Source organism: Delphinus delphis, chromosome 6 (genome assembly GCF_949987515.2).
Source record: "Delphinus delphis chromosome 6, mDelDel1.2, whole genome shotgun sequence".
Taxonomy (NCBI): domain Eukaryota; kingdom Metazoa; phylum Chordata; class Mammalia; order Artiodactyla; family Delphinidae; genus Delphinus; species Delphinus delphis.
In genome coordinates, this window is record NC_082688.1 from 7,834,503 (window position 1) to 7,854,097 (window position 19,595).

Here is a 19,595-nt window from a genome sequence, read left to right on the forward strand (position 1 = left end):
CCATTTTATCATTAGGGTTTAAGCTGCCTTTGATTGTGCATTATTAGATGCCAGGGACCTGCTGAGCACCTCGAATGCATGATCAGCTGAGTCCTTGAACCACCCCGTGAGCTGAGGAGGAAATTGGGGTCAAGAGACCTAAAGTGATGGACCCGTGTCACTCAGCAAGAGAGTGGCAGAGCTGTGATTTAAACGTGGGCAGGTCCGGCTCCAAGGCCCTGCCTTGCCTTGGTGGCAGAGGGCTTGAAGCAGCTACAGCCTCATGTCATGTCCTCAGACCTTTGAAGGAGGTTCTTTTTAGTGGATTGGGTGGTACAGGGAAATCCAGATTTGGATCATTTCAAGGCACTGGGCTACATCCTGTGAGATCTGAGGAAAAGGGGCCTCTGGGCCACAGGTGGGGGTGGGGCTGAAGTCCACTGCTGTGGAGTTGGTGCCAGGCACGGGCTGGCACTGGGGCACAATGGGCATTTGCCAACGTCTCTGCCTAGAGGCCTTCCAGCAGACGCATCCAAATGGCATCTGGGAGGCTTTCCTAGGGGTCCCAGGGGGGATGCATCCCAGCCAAGTCTAGTGAGTCGGGAAGCAGTGGACCAGGCTGTGGTCTCCCTAGGGCAGGCTGGGCACAGGCTTCCAGCCTTGAGCCAATCTGTCTTTCAGGCAGGAGGAATCCCAAACATCCTGAGAGGTCTCTGTGCCCAGCTGGCACTGGTCCTGTGGCCTGCCCCATGCACGTGGCTGGTGGCGGGAGGGAGCGAGAGGGAGGCGTTGATTTACCTTACAGCAAGTCCTCTCTGGAGGAGACAGGCAGAGCGAGCCTCCTTGGCCAGTGGATGGGGAAACTGAGGCTGGGGGCAGAGAAGTCACTTGTTCAGGGTCACTTCGTAGGAGGAGCTAATGGCACAGCCGGATGGGCTCTGGTTGGCCCCAACTTCTACCCGCTGTGCAGTACCCCTCTTTGCTGGGCCAGAAAGAGAAGAGGGGCCCCTCCGATGGCTCTTGCTGCTCTGCACTTGGGTGCCAGGCTGTCTAAGAAGCAGACTGTGTGACTTGGGCAGGCTCCCACCCGTCCTTTCTTTTTGGCAGCTTTGAATTCTCAACTGTCTCTTCAGTGGGGTTTTTATTTGGGCAGCCTTTTGAAAGAGGGCATGCCTGCTCAGAATACAGGTACTGACTTCTCTCTGTGGGCCTGGCCTTGAGCAGGCCGGGACGGGAGACCTCCGAGGGATGTTTGGGATTTGTGGGGGGCATGAAGAAGACCTTGGACAGGTCAGCTCTGCAGCTGGAGGCCCTGTGCCCGGGCCTGGGGAGGCCAGGTCTTTGCACACACACACCACAGGCTTGGCTGGGCTTCTACTTCCCCGAGGCCCTCTCCCTCCCTCCTTGGAAAAGGATGCAGCTGCCACTTGAATCTGCTGCCCTGCGAGGCCTGCTGTCATGCACATCTTAATGTGGAGGGAGGGTCGTGTGGAGATGGACACACAGTTCTGTCTCTTGGGCCCGAGGGTCCAGGGAGGTGGAGGTGCAGTGGGACCCTAAGGCAGGCAGGGCATCCACTTCCCTTCACAGATCGGGAGCTCTGGAGGCCGAGTGGGGAGGGGGCAGGGGGAGGAGGGGGAGGAGGCTGGCAGGCGCAGGTCCCTTTTCCACATTTACCGAGCACCCTCTTGGCCCTGGACTTTCTTTCAGAGGTGACCGGGACCAGACAGCCTTGCTCCCATGGAGCTCCCCATGGGGTGGGGGCAGTGTGCCTGTGGGCATCACAGAGGAAGGGCTTCCCTGAGGAAGGGACTCTTCATGGGAGCCTTGTGGGCCAAAGGGAAAGCCCTCCCTATCACAGTGACGTGCCCCATCCTGAAAACATAAGCTCCATGAGTTTGGGAAGAGGTCAGGCAGAGGCCCCCAGCTGGAAGGCACTTGGTCAGTGATCTAGGCAAGGGGCTGGCGTGGTTGGGGTATGGAGAGGGGCAGCATGGGGCTGGCTGCAGTCGATGAAGATGGGGGTAGCTGGGCTGGACAGTTCCTGGCTTTGGGGGTCCAGCCGACGGGCAGGGGGTCAGTGTGCCCGGTTTGCCGATTAGGATGCTGGCTCTTGGCTGCCAGGTGGAGAAGATGCCAGGGTGCCTCACCGGTACTCAGTAAGGGAAGTTGGAGTTGTGGCCTGGCTGGGCCGTGGCAGGCAGAGGGAGAAGAGTGGGCACACTGGCGAGAAGGTGGGCGGGTAGAGCCGGCAGGTGGGTTTCCTTGTCCTCAAGTTCCTGGCAGCACACCCAGCACTTAGTAGGTGCCGGAAGATGGAAGTTCAGAGAGTGCACGGTGGCCAAATGCGGCTGGGGTTTTGTTGCCGTATACAGTGCTCTAAGAGTTTTTGACAGCATAAACAAAAATCTTTTAAATAAGAAGATCGAGCAACGGTGTCACGTGGCAGCATGTGGCCCAAGGGGCTTTGCGCTGCCTCCTCCGTGGGCTGCCTGCTCTGGGCTCCTCCTGACCCCCTGCATGCCCTTGGATCCCTGACGGTGGTCTGCCTCCCTCATTTGCTCGGGCCAGCCTGCTCCCCGGGGCCCCTGTGGAAGGCCTTCCGTGCACAGGCTGGGGCCTGAGGAGGCGGGTGCTTGTGGAGAGAAATCTTGCTGGCAGGCTGCAGAGACCACCCATGGCAGCCAGGCTGTGGCACCAGGCCAGCTGCGGGCTCCCTCGGGGTCAGCCTGTGCATGGCCTTGGTGTCTGCTCCTTGAGCCCAGCCTTTGCCGCCAGCTGGCCACACCATTGGCAGGTGCCACCCTGGCAGCCCCTGCCACCTGCCTGCCAGCCTGGCATTGGCAGAGCCCTGACCCGAGGTGATCTGGCCCTGTGGAGCCAGGGCTGTTCCCCGAGGCCTGTTCCCTGAGGCGTGTTCCTCACTTTGATCTCTGTTCTGGGAGCTGCTCTGGCCAGGGGTTCTCAGTAGCAACCACACCGTGTGTCGGAGGGCCCCGAATGCTTTTGAGCTCTGCTTCTTCAGTACCTGGGAGTCCTGACTTGCATTCGCGAAGCCCTGCCTGGACCTCGTGAGAGCTGCTAGCATGTCTGCTCACGGGCCTCGCGAGCCTGGGGACTCAGTATGTGGAGTCTGGTGACTGCTGGGTGGTGACCCTGCGGTCACTTGCCCACTGCTGGGAGGAGCAGTATAGCACCCGTGGCAACCGATATAGATTTATCCTCATCTCATCAGACAGACGCGGAAAGGTTTGAGCAGGGGAGAGACATCAGATTTGCTTAGAACGAGACCTGGAACTAATTTGGGGCGAGGGCGAGGGCTGTCTCTCTTCATTATCCACTTGGCCTGGCAAGTGCTTTCTGTTCTGGGGCTACCAGACCTGCCCCCAGGGCCTCAGATGTGCTCTGTGAGGTCTGTCTCCCTTGGGCCTTCTGGCTCTCCACGAGGTCACACTGTGCCGTTGGTGGCCTTGGTGAGGCCTGAAGCTGCCCAAGCCTGTGCCTGGCCTTGGTGTCTGCTTAGGACTGTCGTTGCAAACCCTCTGTCTCTGCTGTGAGCTTCTTTTGGTGGCCTGGGCTTGGAATGGCTCTCAAATGCAGGCCTGGAACCACCCAACCCCCCATCTGCCCAGATGTCAACTGGGAGTGGCCAGCCCGCAGTTGGGAGGAAAGAGCCCCGATGGAGGACGTGCTGCCTCTTTGGTCAGGCTGGTGGCTTGCCCTGCACAGGCCTGGGGAGGACATTCCCGTCCTCTGCCTCTTGTCACCTGTTTGACCTTGGGCAAGGGGCTCAGTCTCTAAGCCTCAGGGGCTGCTGGTGTCTGCCTCGCAGTGTTCTGGGGAGGACCAAGTGAGATAATGCCTGTCAAACGTCTAGCTCGGCTCCTGGCACGTGGTCGAGGCACTGGATGTGCTGCCGCCCATCCTTCCATCCCTGGCTGAGTCAGGGTGGTGGGCTGGATGGCGCACCTCAGTTGCCCTTCTGTGGCAGCTGGAACTTCCCTGTGGGCCAGGACTGACTGGGGTGCTGTCTCTGTCTCATGATTCTAGGGGTGCTGTGGGGAGAGGCTACTTCCGGAGGGGTGGGAAGCAGGTGAGGAGCACACCTAGTGTCTAAGGAGCTGGGCGTCACGCTGGAGCTCAGGGTCCCCAGTGGGGCCTGTGCACTTTCTTGTCTCTGTTGGCTTGAACCTGCCCTGTCTTGGGGCGCTTGGCTCCGAGCCAGTGAGAGCTGGAGTGCTCCCGGGGTGGGGTGGGACTAGGGTGTAGGGGGCTTCTGCCTGCGGGAAGGAGCCCTCTGCACAGCCAGTTCTAGGACCCACTCTGGCAGGCGGAAGACCGCCCCCCCCACGTGAGGCAGAGGGCAGACTGCTGGGGGACGGGGGAGCAGGGGAGAAAGCCAGGGGCCCTCGGTGGGCGGCAGGCCCCTGGTGCTCCCTGACTTTTACCACACCTTACTTTTCTAGTTGTTTGCTTCTGCAGTTGCCTTGTCCTCAAGCTCCCTTCCCCCGCTTCTTCACCTGGCTGACCTCCTGCTCGGCCTGAGAGCCACCTCCTCTGGGAGGCCTTCCCTGGCCTCTTTTGGCCTTGTACACCTCTGTGGGCCAAGCGTCTTAGCACGGAGTGGCCTCTGTTGCATCACGCTCCTGGGGCTTCCTGCTGAGGGTTGGCGCTGGCGCAGGGCTGGAACTTTTCTCCCTTGGCCCTGAACCAGTGTGGGCGCTGATGGTGCCGGACCAAGTGCCAGTCACCACCAGTTGCTTGGGCCCAGCCCCTCCCCACCCTGGTGCGGGAGGTATCAGCGCGTGTCAGGAGCAGCCCTCGCCTGCATACCATGCAGCTGGGCACTGCCTTGGGCTCAGAGGCTGCGATTGAGAGGCAGCTGGCCGCACCGATGGGTTGTGTCAGGTGGACCCTGTGTGTGGAGTGGGGATGCTCCTAGGGGGATGGGGCGGGGCGGGGGCTGGTGCCTGCCCTGGGAGGCACCTCGGCTGCTACTCACTGGCTCTGTGACCATGGCCAACAGCCTTGTCCTCTCAGCCTGGGCTTGCTCCTCCAACAAATGGGGTGCGGGTTCCTACGTGGAGGCGGGAGGGCTCCCTAGATCAGGGCGACCTGCTCGCACAGGGCCCTGCACCCGGCAGCTGAAACCAGACTAAACCTGCTGGCGAGGGCGCTGGGGAAGGCAGAAGTCTGCGCCCTTTTTGCACGCAAGGCGCCCTTACTTCCCACCACTTCCTCTGAGCGAGTGCTGGACTCTCTGCAGACCCACAGAGGCAGCACACCTGCGGCTCCCCAACCCCCAGTCCCTCAGGGACAAGTTCCTGCGCACCTTCTGTGTGTGGGCCCCCCCCCCCCCCGCCCCCGTGCAGCTTCCCGGGGTTCCAGCCCCGCCCCGCAGTGCCCTGCCCTGCAGTGCCGCGCCCAGGAATGGATGCTGGGCTCCGTCCCAGGGACAGTAGGTGATTAGGTTGGGGGAGAGGGGAGAGAAGAGCAGCACAGGGCAGAGGGAGGCAAGGGCAAGAGTGCTGAGCAGGGAAGAGCTCGTGGCCTGGGGGCTCGGGGTCGGGGGAGGCCACAGGGAGGGGCTGGGACTTCTCTGACCAGGGATCCACAGAAGGGTGTGAATCAGAGTCAGAGTTGTATTTTAGAACCCCCAAGGGCAGCCATGGGGTTGACCACTTGGGACTCCACATTGTAGGAGGGGAGGTGGCTGTCAGCTGAGAGGAGCGGTTTCCCACCTCTGTCATCATGGAATGATTAAAAACAAAACTCGAGCCTGCTACGCAGCAGCCGTTGCTACTCACGACAAGGACAGTGTCACAAACAACCTCGAGGGAAGGAAGCCAGACACAAGAGCATGCTGTGCGGTGCCGTTTATATGAAGTTCAAAAGCATTCTGATTAAAAAAAAACCATCCTGATATGAGTCAGGATGATGTTGTCTTTATTGGGGTGGCAGTCATGTCTGGAGAGGACTTCTGGGACCTGTAAAGTCCTGCTTCTAGGAGGCTGGTTACACAGGACTGCTCTGAGAGCCAGCCAGCCGAGCACTGACGTGCGCACGTGTTTGTGTGAGAAAGGCCTTGAGACACCCACACCTTTGGTCGTGCTGGGCACCTGAGACTGGAGGAGGTCCTCAGGTCTCTCCAGGGTCTTTCTGGCAGGGCAGCCTGAACCGTCGCTACCCAATAAGCATCACTTATGAACCTTAACTCAGCAGTTGCCGGCAGTCTTCTCTGGCTGGGGATTTTCCTTCTGCCTCTTGCAAACCCTGGCAGGGGCTGCTGGGTGTGGGGCTTGGCGGTTCAGAAGGAGGGCAGGCTCCCAAGGCTGCCAGACCACCGGATCTCTCTGAGCCTCGCTTTCCTCTTCTGTGAAATGGGGTGATAAGCTCCTTCTTGGTGCTTGGATTAAGTGGGTTACCACCCCCCTGCCCCCACGCCCCCGTTAGGTACCCAGCATAGCCCCCAGCACAGAGTAAGTGCTCAGGAAAGGCTGGCAGTGGTTGGTATTAATGCAGGGCAATCATTGGAGAGGATCCAGGGGTGGGAGCAGGAAGGAAAGGTTCACCTTCCTCCTGCTCTCCCCTTAATTGTTTCTCTTCTCTCTTCCTGTGTTTCACCCATTCAGCAAACATTTGTGATTCGAGCCAGGCTGCTGCCCTGGTCCTGCACTGGGCACTGGGTCCAGCATTGGCCGAGACAGCCATGGCCCCTGACCTTGGGCCCATGAGCCAGGGGAGACCATTAGACACATCAGCTCTCCAAGAAGTGCTGAGCACGGTGCGGGAGGGGAGGCATCAGCCACTCCTGCCTGCTCTGGCCCTGACCGCTGTCTTTGGGGATGGGCCTTTGACTGGGTACTCTCCCTGAATGCGACAGAAGGCCTGACCCAGGGCTCCAGCACCTCCTAAGGGTTTCCTGTCGGCTAAAGAGGAATCACATGGACCTGGGTGAGAATGGCCATGCCCCTTTTGGATGCAGACAAGACCAAGGCCCAGGTTTGTTTCCCAGTGTCCCACTCAGGCCTGGCTCGTAGTAGGTGCTCAGTTAATGTGTGTGGACCAAGTGAATGGCAGGGGCAGCGATTAGCCCAGGGTCAGTCCATGAGTCTGCAGGAGAATCAGCTGTCTGGGCAGGAGGTGGAGATGGGTGAGTCAGGGCCTCCTGGTTCCACCTGACCCCGAGCCCTTTGTCTTGTGGTTGGAATCTCAGAGAGCTGCTGAAGATGGCCAGCAAAGCAGGTCTTAGTCTGTGCTGGTTTTCTGAGGAGACGTGACTCTGGCTGAGTGGTCCCTGATTATTCCTCGGTCACCTCAGAAGTCCAGGGAGCCGTGGGGAATGCGGTGTGGAGCAGTGGGAACACGTGGGGGCAGATCCAGAGATGGTGATGACCTCTGACCCCTCAGTGACTACAGAGGGCTGGAGAACGTGACCTGACCACAGCTGGAGGCCCCTTTCCTAGAGGTGGAAATATCAGTGCAAGAAGGTCTAGGGTGGCCCTTATTGGGAGCAGTGCTGTGAATATCACTAATTTAGTCATCAGAGGCTTACTGAGCACCTCCCATGTACCAGGTGCCATCCTTAGGACATGGGAAGCAGCAGTGAGTGAAACAAAGGCCCTGCCTCCAGGACCCCTGCACTCTGGGACATGGAAGCCTCCTTTCATTTTCACCATTAATAAGACCCATGTCCAGAAGAGGAAGTAATTTGTCTGCAATCGCTGTGGGGAGGGTGCTTTCGGGAAAGGCTATGGGGTTGGGTAGGGGTTCAGAGGACAGGGACATCCCTGTGACTCACTTGAGTCCAGCTATTCAAGGAACTGGGCTCCGGGGATGGGGATACCTCCCTCCTGTTTCTTCCCTCCCTTGGGTGATTCAAACACCACCCGGGCGTGAGTCAGCCAGGAGCGGCCTGAGTATGCCTGGGCTACCTGCCCGTCCACCTCCCAGGACGTCCCAGCCAGGTTCAAGGTCTGGGGAAATGTCCTGATCCATGGTCCTGGGGTGGGGAAGTGGGACCTGCATCAGGGCCCTGGCTTCCTGCTGGACCGTCTATCTCAGAGTTACTTTCGATGGTAGCGGCCATGTCCCCCTTTCAGTGTGAGTGTCCTCTGGGTATGTGCCAGGCCCTGTTCTCTCATTAGGCCTTTTAGCAAACCCGTGAGACAGGGCAGGGCAGTGACTGAGGCCCAGAGAGGTCCTGTCCAGTGAGTGGCAGATCCTGGCCTTGGTCCCCAGCCTATCTGCCTCCTGTACCCTTGCGTTGTGAGTGAGTGGTCCCGCTGGGGATCTCAGGGGCTCAGGAAGGGAAACTCCCTGTGCACAGCCAACCCCACAGTTCCGTGTTTTACAGTCGTGGGTTCTGGAACGGAGGAGGGAACGTAGCTACTATAGCCCAGCTGCGGCTTCTTGCTTTGAATTTCTAGGGCCTGGGCCCAGTTTAAGATTCTGAGGTCAGACAGCTATGGGTTCAGATCAGATCACGGCCCTCTCCCAGCCAGACCTGGGGTCGGTGGCTTCTGTGCTCTGAATCTCAGTTTCCCTGCCTGCGATGTGGGGATGATGGTAGCTACCTCCCAGGCTTGGGGTGTGGACTCCAGGAGGTCAGGCAGGGAGAGCTCTCAGTTCAGTGCCCGATAAGTAGGAAATGCTCAGGAGGCAGGAAGCTGACCTTATGGACTTTTATAGGAACATTTCCCCACTCTCCCTTCGACCCTGGATTGACCAGGCTTGGTCCCCAACACCAGCAGGTCTTGACGAGTTTGGCCCAGTGCCATGCCCCACTGACCGTACACTTTGACCTCATGACCACCCCTCCTTTAGGACAAGACTGGTCTCAAGGCCGCCTCTTCCCTGGTATTGAGACTCGTGAAGGTTCAGCCCACAAGGCGCAGGGACACTGACGGCTGCTGCTGTCCCCTGAGAACAGCTTTTCTATCTTAGAGCATCTTCCCAGCGGTCCTGCAGGGCGGGGGTGGGCGGTGGGCTCCTGAGGTAGGGCTTGGAGGTGCAGTTCACCCCTCACCTCTTGAGTGACCTGCGGACTCCCTGAGTGTCCATCTGCTCATCTGCGACGTGGGTGCTGACCGCGTCTGCGGAGGGCGCGTGCTTGAGCAGCACCTGGCGCACAGAAGGGGGCCCGGGAAACAGGAGCCAGGCTGGGCCACATTTGGTGATGGGGCACCTTCGCCCAGGTGCCTGGGTTTGGACCAGCACTTGGTCAAAGCCAGCAGTTCATTCCGGATTCCTTTCGATGGCCTGCCCTCCTCTTGGGCTGTGTGCCTCAGTTGAGAATAGCATGCCCACACGTTCGCCTGAGTGATAGGGAAGCTCGAGCTGCCTGCAGAGCCTGCCTCTGGGTGCAGGCACCTCTGCGAAGGCAGAGCCAGGGAGGCAGCGTGCCTGTGTCTGTAAAATGGGGAAGCCAGCGTCTGCCCACTTTGGGTTATTTGATGTAGTTCCAGGTTACCGGGCTGGTGAGTAGCAGGAGTGGAATGCAGGTGCCTCTGACTCCAGAGTCCTCACTCCTAACACTGATGCCCCTCCACCAAGCCCGAGTGGCTTGACTTCTAGGAACTTCTTGCTGCCTTGTCGTGTCACAGGAGGAGGGGCTGGCTGTGTCAGAACTGCAACAAGCTGCTTCCCCTGCGTGCAGCCCTGAGTTCCTGGCAGGGGCCAGATGCTGCTGGGCGGCCACGTTGGCCACGTCACTGGAATGGAGGCTCTACCGCCCTGCAGCCCCTGGACAGATGCCTTGCCTGGTCCCCGGGGTGGGCCCCTCCCCAGGCGGCTGTACTCTCTTCTCTTCAGGGAAGCACAGGCAGATGTTGTCAATTTAAATTGTTTCCTTATTAGACTCTCGCCTTTCCCAGGCTGGGCTGGGTTTCATCAGCCGGGAACTTTGATTGCTTCACTGTGACTGCATCACTGTGACTGCACGTTCTTCCAGGGACCCGGCCAAGGACCAAGGTCAGGGAGATCACGGAGCGGGTGTGGCTGAGGAGGTGCAGGCTGGATGTTGTGACCGCCGGCCCAGCGGGGAGGGATTCGTGCGATGGAGCCTTGCCCTGGTTATCTCTCATCATGGGGGCAGAAGGGGAGGAATCCGGGGACCAGCCCTTTCAGGAACACAGGAGGGCAGTGGGGCTGGGAGTCCCTGGGGTCCTACTCAGTGCTCATGGATATGCCCTCGCTTAGCCAGGTGCCCAGCTCCTGCCTCAGAATCACCTGGGAGCTTGTTTAAAAAGTCCGGTCCAAGGCCTGCAGCAGTGGTTCTCAACCAGGGGTGACTTTGCCCCCGGACAGCTGGCAATATCTGGAGACATTTTGGGTTGTCACAGCTGGAGTTGTGCTACTGGCAGGATGCTGCCAAACATCCCGTAATGCACAGGACACCCCCCATAAAGTCCAGAATGGCTTAAAATGTCAGTAGTGTCGGGGTTGGGAAACCCTGCCATAACAGAGTCTAGTTCTGGCAGGGCCTGGGAATCTCCATTTGTGACAAGCCACGGAATTTTCAGTGTTGACTTGAGGCTGAGAAGCTCTGTCCTCCCAGGCCTCACCACCCCCACCCGTAGGTAGTGGCCACAGTTGAGCTGCCCCCTGCCAGGCAAGCTCTGTGCTGGGTGTACGGTGGTGACCAGACAGGTGTGCAGATGAGTACTTGCAGCCAGGCTGCTGGGGAGGTGAGGGGCTGAGGGTGGGTCAGGCTGGAGCCCTTCCGTGGCTCCCCACTGATAGCCTGGTTTCCCTTCTCTCAACTTCCTGCTCTGAGACCACTGCTGGCTGTGCCTTCACTCCGACTCCGGAGAGGGGCCCCAGATGGTCCCTGTCTGTGAGGACCCTGCGGGCCGTGGGCAGCCTGTGGCCAGGAGGTGGCTCTCATGGAATTGACCCCTCATCGCCTGCGTGATGGAGACTGGGGGGTACTAAAGCTCTGAGATCTTGCTGCATTTCCTGGGCAGTGAGGCTGGTCTGGGCCAGGTGATAGGGATGTGGCAGTGAGCCACCCTCGGGGAACCATGGAACCCGGACGCTGGGGTGGCCTTTTGCTGGGAGTCCCAAACTTCCCCATCTGAGAGGCCGAGGATGGTGGCTCACTTCAACCTGGTCTGCTGCTCTTCACAGCCTTTGAGGCATCTTGAGTTGTTGGGGCCCTGAGAAGAAGCATTCCCTCCTCCCAGGTGTCCACTTACCTTCCTGCTTCTGAAGGGAACCAACATGGGGAAGAGGCGAAGGTGTGGCCTTGGGTCAGCATCCAGCCCTATTGTTCTGTCCAACCTTGCTTGGGCTTGTTCTGCCCTTCTCTGGACCTCAGTTTCTTCATCTGTAAAATGGGAATGATAATGGCACATACCTCCTAGGATTGTGGTAGTTGCTCATGTCTATAAAACACATGTCCTGTAGAACAAGCTCAATGAACAGGACTGGGTTTTACTGTTGATTAATTAAAGATGAACCTGGGAGGCAGGAGCGAGTGTTCTAGAGCGAGGGTCCCGCTCTGTGCAGCTCTGTCTTGAGCTGTGGGGAGGCAGTGGTGGCAGATAGGTGCCATCTGTGTGGGGCCCCGACGGCGGCCAGCTGCCTTTGTGAGTCACTGGCACATGGTAGGGCAGGTGCTAGGAAGATGTGTCTACTACACACCCATCGTGCCGGTAGAATTCTTTACATTGCCTCTCTGGGTGAGCAGTGGAGAAAGGAGCTGGACACGGCACCGCAGGGTCATGCGACAGCCCCACGCGGTGGGCAGTGTCACCCTTTCACAGATGAAGTCCAGGCTCCCGGTGGTGGGCCTCCGGGTCACTCATGCAGCCCTACCCTCACCTGCCTGATTACCCCCCTCCCCCCGGCCTTCTCTTGCCTCTTCCTGAGAGCCACCTCCTTCCTTCTGGGTCTTCCCACCACCCGGGCCATCTCCCCGCGTCTTCACCCAGCCAACCGCAGCCTAGAGGTCCCAGCCATGGCGTCACTGCCCGGACCAAGTCAGGCCCCCAGTCTGTTCCGCTTCCTCGCAGCCCCTTCCACTTCCTTGGAGGCTGGCGGCAGTTGTCAGTTGCTTTTTGTGTGAGTCTGTCTCCCCACTCAGCCGGGGGCTCCTGAGGAGGTCTGCTCCCGTTGTGTCCCCACACCCACGTGGGCCTGGCACCGAGCCGGCGTCCACAGTGAGGCTTTGTGGATGCATCACAGAGGCCCTGGTCGGGATCTGGGGCCAGGGGAGCTCCGAGGGAGACACCAGCCTGGTAGGATGCTCTGCTCTATTTCAGGACAACCCAGAAAGAGCCAAATTCTGCCAGCGGGCTGTGGTGGGTGGAGAGGGCTCGCCCTGCCTCTCTGGGATTTGGACATCTAATTGTGTATCTTAAAGCTAAAAACGAAACTCCCCTGAAAACCCAGTCTCTGTAATTACCTATCCCTGGCAGCATGGAGCTGGGGACTCAAGCCCTGAAACCCCAGGCTAGGGAGGCCATCTTCATCTCTTACCAAGGGGCGCCCGGTCCTGCCGGGAGGGTGAGTGTGGGCCCAGGCCTTGAATCAGGCAGATGGGCATTCAAATCCCTTTGCTTTTGACCAGCTCTTCTAACCTCACACCCTTTTCTCATTTTTCAATTTCACGTTCAATTACAGAAACAGTTCTTGGACAGACACAAAGACAGTGGCCCTGCGAACGGTTCTTCACCCTACCTTAGCCAGACCCGCTCCGAGCTCCCTCCTTCCTTCAGCCATTGTCTCCTCCTGCCCCTTTGCAGGTGGAGCAAGCCGCTCGGCTTGGGAGCCCCGAGTCCAGGGCTCTGGACGGTGTCCTCTTTGGGCTTGGTGCCATCATCTTTACATTTCAGTTCTCAGCGCATCCTGAGCCACATTAGCAGGGCAAGCGGGGGTTGGGGTGGGGGGCGGATGCACAGTCCTGTGTGTTCTTAATGAGCATCTTCTTTATGTTTCGTCAGAGATGCTCATTCGTTGTAATTTTTTCACGCTCTTCCTCTTTCTGGCTCACTGCACCTGGGGAGTTGGGGAATGTACGCAGAGACCCACGTTTCCCACACAGGCCCTGTCCCTGCCCCCGGGGCCACAGTCCGTCGAGGTCATGGCTGGTGCCAAGCGGTGCTCAGCTCTCAGGATCCCGGTCACCCTTCAGGGCTCTTGGCAGCGCTGCAGTGGGCCTTTGCTGTTCCTGGGGTGGCTTTTTGGCCTCTAGCCTCCTCGTGCCTTCTTTTTTTAGCAAATTTATTTATTTATATATATTTTTGGCCGCTTTGGGTCTTCGTTGCTGCGCGCGGGCTTTCTCTAGTTGCGGTGAGCAGGGGCTATTCTTTGTTGTGGCGTGCGGGCTTTTCATTGCGGTGGCTTCTTTTGTTGCGGAGCACGGGCTCTAGGCGCACAGACTTCGGTAGTTGTGGCGCGCGGGCTCAGTAGTTGTGGCTCGTGAGCTCTAGACCGTAGGCTCAGTAGTCGTGGTGCACGGGCTTAGTTGCCCCGCGGCATGTGGGATCTTCCCGGACCAGGGCTCGAACCCTGCGTTGGCAGGCGGATTCTTAATGACTGCGCCACCAGGGAAGCCCCTCCTAAGCCTCTCCTCGTGCCTTCTTAAACATGTCAGGCATATTCCCACCTCAGGGCCTTTGCACTGACTGTTCCTCATGCCGGGACTGCTCTTCCCCCAGGCGTCTGTGTGGGTCACTCTCTCACCCCCTTCGGCTCTTTGCTCAGATGTCACCTTCCCATTAACACCTTCCCTGGCCGTCTTTCCCTCAAGCACCCCCAACCCAGGCACTGCCTGCCTCCTTCCCTGTTCCTTTTTCCTCCATAGCACTTACCACCATCTTGTGTTTTTGCTTTATTTTGTCTGTCTCCTTCCTGCTGCCAGACTATAAGCCCCTTGAAGGCAGGAATTTCTGTTTTGTTCACTATTTATGTCCCTAGGGCCTTCAATAGTACCTGGCACCTAATAAGTGCTTAGTAAAAGGTTTTTGAATGAATCCATCCCCTGAGATTCCCTCAAACCTGGCCTGGCAAGCTCCCCCCTGGGGCTCGTGGTCCCCTGCTTGGCATCTTAATTTCTGTCTTTTTTTAACGAATGCCCCCTCACCCCGACCCCTGAGCCTGTGCTCATCTTTCATCTCCCCCCATTAGCCCTGCCCTGTGCCTGAGACCCTATACCACCTGACTGAGGGTGCCCAGCTCCCTCTCTTCAGAGGGCTCTGGAGGCGGCTGCAGGGCTGAGTCCTGGCTGTGCCATCTCTGGCTCTGGACACAGATGGGCCTGGAGTCAAGACCGGCCTCTTCTCCTCACCACCCTGTAGCTGTGAGTGAGTTTCTCGGCCTTTCTGAGCCTCATTTTCCTCATCTGTAAAGTGGGCCATGATAACACCCAACCTGCAGCATTCAGGAGTTCCAGGCAGCACACAGTAGGCCCACAGGGAATGGCCACTGCTGGGGTGTTTGTTTTTATCCTTGCTGTGACCTCCTGGGTGGGCCAGGGCGAGGCTCTGAGCTTCTTCCCATGGGAGTGGTGGCATTTAAGAGCGTGTGTTTAGAGCCCTGTGGAAACATGAGGGAGGCCCAGGGCTGATCCCGTGAGCCCTGCCCTTGCCCACCTTCCCACAGCGGGAGAGGAAACAGCCTGTTACCTGAGCCTGGGAGGGCTCCGCATGGCTTTCTCTGGCCAGGCCTGCAGGAACCACGGTCAAGCAGGCTTCCTGGCCGGGTGTTCCCATGGCAGACTCACAAAGGGGAAGGGAGAGAGCCCACAATTCGATATCGGCTTTTGTTCCCAGACACTAATCCTAATTCTTCTGGGTGTTTCAACACGCCCAGCACTGTGAGCTTCCTCCTCAGGCTCCAGCAGCTGCTTCCAACTCCTGGCTGGCTTGAGCAAGTGGAGGGGGTGGGCGGAGATCTGAGGGTCCACATGGGAGCCCTGGCCGGCCCCTAGCTTTCCCTGCTTTCAGGCTTGGTCCTTCGGCTGCTTGGGAAGCATTCTGCTCGTTTCACCCTTCCATTCACCTCCTCAGGGCTGCTTTCAGCCTCTGCCTAAAACCGGAATCCATAATGGCGAGACAGACGCACTGTCAGAGGAAGATTCAAAGTTCTCACCATGGTCCAGCATGACCTACCCCTGTTCCCTCGACAACCTCGTCCCCTCTGCTCCCCTCCCTAGTCCCATTCAGCCGCTGGCCCCCATGCTGCTTCTCCACTTGCCAAGCTTGTTTCTACCTCAGGGCCTTTGCACTTGCTGTTCGTGCATCAGGACAGCTCTTCCCCCAGTCTTTGCTCAGCCCACATCCTCACTTCACTCCAGACCTTGCTCAGACGTCACTGCCAAAGGGCTTTCCCTAACCACCTGCCCAAAGTAGCAGCCCCCACCTTCTCATCTCTATCCAGTACTCCCTACCCACCTTCCTTGTTCTGTTTTCTCCATTTTTCTCTCTTTATTTGAACTACCATGTTTTCATTTTGGTAACAGCTTTATTAAGACGTAATTCACAGACCACACAATTCACCCATTTAAAGTGTACAATTTGGGGGCTTCCGTGGTGGCACAGTAGTTAAGAATCCGCCTGCCAACGCAGGGGACATGAGTTCAAGCCCTGGTCCGGAAAGATCCCACATGCCGCAGAGCAACTAAGCCCGTACGCCACAACTACTGAACCTGCGCTCTAGAGCCCACGAGCCACAACTACTGAGCCTGCACGCCACAACTACTGAAGCCCACGCGCCTAGAGCCCGTGCTCCGCAAAAGAGAAGCCACTGCAATGAGAAGCCCGTGCACCGCGACGAAGAGTAGTCCCCGCTCGCCGCAACTAGAGAAAGCCCGTGTGCAGCAGCAAAGACGCAACAAAAATAAATAAAATAAATTTTTTAAAAAAAAGTGTACAGTTTGGGAGTTTTTAGTATATTCACAGAGTTGTGTGACCATCACCACAGTCAATTTTAGGACATTTTCATCACCCCAAAAAGAAACTCCATACCCATTAGCAGTCGTTCCCATTTTTTCCCAGCTCCCCCATCCCCTGGCAATCATCAGTCTTTCTGTCTCTTATGGGTTTGCCTATTCTGGGCATTTCATAGAAATGGAATCATACAATGTATAGTTCTTTGTGACTGGCTTCTTTCACTTAGCATAATGTTTTCAAGGTTAATTCACATTGTAGCATGTTTAGGTGCTCAGTTTCTTTTGATGGCTGAATACTATTCCATTGTATGGATATACCACATTTTATTTATCCATTCACCAGTTGATGGACATCTGGGTTGCTTTCACTTTTTGGCTGTTATGAATAATGCTGCTGCGTACATTTGTGTACAAGGTTTTGTGTGGGCATATGCTTCATTTCTGTTGGGTATATACCTGGGAGTAGAATTGCTGAGTCATATGGTAACTCTATGGTTAACCTCTTGAGGAACTGCTAGACTGTTTTCCAAAGCAGCTGCACCAGTTTACGTTCCTACCGGCAGTGCGCGAGGGTTCCAATTTCTCCCCATCCTCAGCAACACTTATTATCTGTCTTGATTATAGCCATTTTAGTGGGTGTGAAGTGGTAACTTGTTATATAGTTTTGATTTGTGTTTCCCTGATAGTTAATGATGTTGAGCATCTTCTCATGTGCTTATTGGCCATTTATATATCTTTTTTGGAGAAATGTCTGTTCAGATCATTTACCAATTTTTAAATTGGGTTGTTTGTCTTTATTATTGAGTTGTAAGTGCTCTATATATTCTAGCTACAAGTCTCATATATATGATTTGCAAATATTTTCTTTCATTCTGTGGGTTGTCTTCACTGTTTATTTATTTATTTATTTATTTATTTATTTTGCGGTACGCGGGCCTCTCGCTGCTGTGGCCTCTCCCGTTGCGGAGCACAGGCTCCAGACGTGCAGGCTCAGCGGCCATGGCTCACGGTCCCAGCCGCTCCGCGGCATGTGGGATCTTCTCAGACCGGGGCACAAACCCGTGTCGCCTGCATCGGCAGGTGGACTCTCAACGACTGTGCCACCAGGGAAGCCCGTCTTCACTATTTTGATGGTGTTCTTTGAATCACAAAATTTAAAATTTTTTATGAAGTTCAAAATATCTATATTTTTCTTTTGTTGCTTGTACTTTTGGTGTCATATCTAAGAAACTGTTGCCTAATACCGGATCATGAAGAGTTACCCCTATGTTTTCTTCTAAGAATTTAATAGTTTCAGCTCTTAAGCTTATGAATTACTTATTGTATACGGCATGAGAAATGAGTCCTGCTTTATTCTTTTGCACGTGAATATCTAGCTGTCCCAGCAACGTTTGTTAAAAAGGCTGTTCCTTCCCCCATTGGCACCCTTGTTGAAAATTAACTGACCATAAATGTGAAGGTTTACTTCTGGACTCTCAATTCTATTCTGTTGATCTATGTGTCTATCCTTATGCCAGAACCACTCTTTCTTGATTATTGTAACTTTGTAGAAGTTCTGCATTCAAGACATGTGAATCCCTTATTATATTCTACTTTCTCTAGATTGTTTTGATTATTCTGGTCCTTTGAACTTCTAAGATTTAGGATCAACTTGTCAATTTTCTGCAGAGAAGCCAGCCGAGATTTTGATAGGGATCATATTGAATTTTTAGATCAATTTGGGTGTATTATCATCTTTTTTTTTTTTTTTTTCTTGTGGCTGTGTTGGATCTTCGTTGCTGCATGCAGGCTTTCTCTAGTTGCAGCAAGCAGGGGCTGTTCTTCGTTGCTGTGCATGGGCTTCTCATTGCGGTGGCTTCTCTTGTTGCGGAGCACGGGCTCTAGGCGCGTGGGCTTCAGTCGTTGTAGCACGTGGGCTCAGTAGCTGTGGCTCGCGGGCTCTAGAGCGCAGGCTCGGTAGTTGGGACTCACGGGCTTAGTTGCTCCACGGCATGTGGGATCTTCCCGGACCGGGCCTCGAACCCGTGTCCCCTGCATTGGCAGGCGGATTCTTAACCACTGCGCCACCGGGGAAGCCCGGGAGTATTATCATTTTAACAATATTAAATATTTCAGTCCACGACTGTGGGATGTCTTTCCATTTATTTAGATCTTCTTGAATTTCTTTCAGCAATGTAGTTTGTAGTTTTCCAGAGTATACGTTTTGTACTTCTTTTGTTAAATTTATTCTTTTTGATACTATTGTAAATGAAATTGTTTTCTTCATTTCATTGTGGATGTTCACTAGTACTGTATGTAGAAATAACTGATTTTTGTATATTGCAACCTGGCTGAACTCATGTATTCTAATAGTTTTTTTACTGGATTCCTTAGGATTTTCTACATACAAGATTAAGTCATCTGCCAAAAGAGGTAGTTTTCGTTCTTCCTTCCCACTCCCAGCAAAATGTAAGCTAGTCATTGCTGTGGCCCCAGTGCATAGAACAGGGACTGGCACACGACTGGTGCTCAATTATTTGAATGAATGAATGAGGCTGGGTCAGATGATGCTCCAGCCCAGCGTTCCCACTCCTCCTTTGGCACCTGCTTCTTGAGGGTCCCTGCCCATGTCCACTGGCGGGTTGGGAGCTCTCTCTTCCTCCCCCTCATCTCTAGCCCTGACCTTTTCTGTTTGTCCCCAGTCTGCGGGGGTTGCTGGAGCTCACCTTCCTAACAAGGTCAGAGCATTTTGGTGATTGGCCCCAGCCCAAGTTGCACAGTGAGCATGAGGCTGCGAGCCCAGGTCTGCCCGACGGAGTCCTGTTGCTTCTTGTCACAGCCCTGGCAGGATGTGGGGAAGCCTTGGTCCCATCCTCAAAGACTTGTGGGGCTAGGAGGGAGCTCCTCATAGAGGCTTGGCTCCGGCGCTTTCATCGGCTGAGAAACCAAGAGTATGTTTGTTCCTCACTCATGCAATCCCCTCTGCCAGGAACCGTCTCCCCCGCTTGCTACTCCCCCCTCTTCATTCGGGTCTGAGCCTGAATGCCACCTCCCTGCAGCCAGTCACCTTCCCTGACTCACCCCTTCCCCCACCCTGTCCTGGTGACACTGAGTCATCAGTGGGGTGACTGTCAGATGTCAGTCTGTGAATCAAGTCCACCACAGCATCCAGCACCTGGCACATACTTGGGACTCAGAGACATGGGTAGACACCTCGGGTGCAGATCAGGGCGCTGCTGGCTCCACAACCCCAGGGGGTTCTGTCTGCCAGGCTTTCCCGAGCCCCTGACCCGTGAACCACGGTGATGGCTGAGCGCTCTGACTCTGCAGTTGGACCGTCCTGAGTTCAGATCCTGCTTCGTCCATCCCTGGGGGTGTGACCTTGGGTGGTCTCCGGGAGCCTCAGTGCCCTCAGCTGTAGAAGGGATGGCACAGAGTCTCCTTCCAGGGTTGCCGTGAGAAGCAGGCCAGCCCGTGTTCAGGAGATGCTCAACCTGTGCTGACCCTCCGCCCACCGGCCCCCGTCTGGCCATTAACCCGAGCCCCTCCGGTCTCCAGGGTGTGGAGCGGTCACTTCCTCAGCTGTCCACTCGCTGTTCCTGTTAGGTGGGATGAGGCTGGAGATCATGTCTTGTACGCCTGCCCCTCCCTTCCTGAGCGCGTCCTGCCGTGGCAGGGGGGCTCATTTCCACCATGTGCCGCTGCCACCCCCGGGGCCCACCGGCCCCTGAGGCAGCTGGAG

General features: G+C 56.3%; 1 protein-coding gene across 1 annotated transcript in view; it reads left to right on the forward strand.

The window, feature by feature from the left end:
* The window catches only part of EEIG1 (estrogen-induced osteoclastogenesis regulator 1), a 36,489-nt gene that overhangs the window by 3,336 nt on the left and 13,558 nt on the right, over positions 1-19,595 (forward strand). The gene's annotated exons all lie outside the window — the stretch shown is intronic.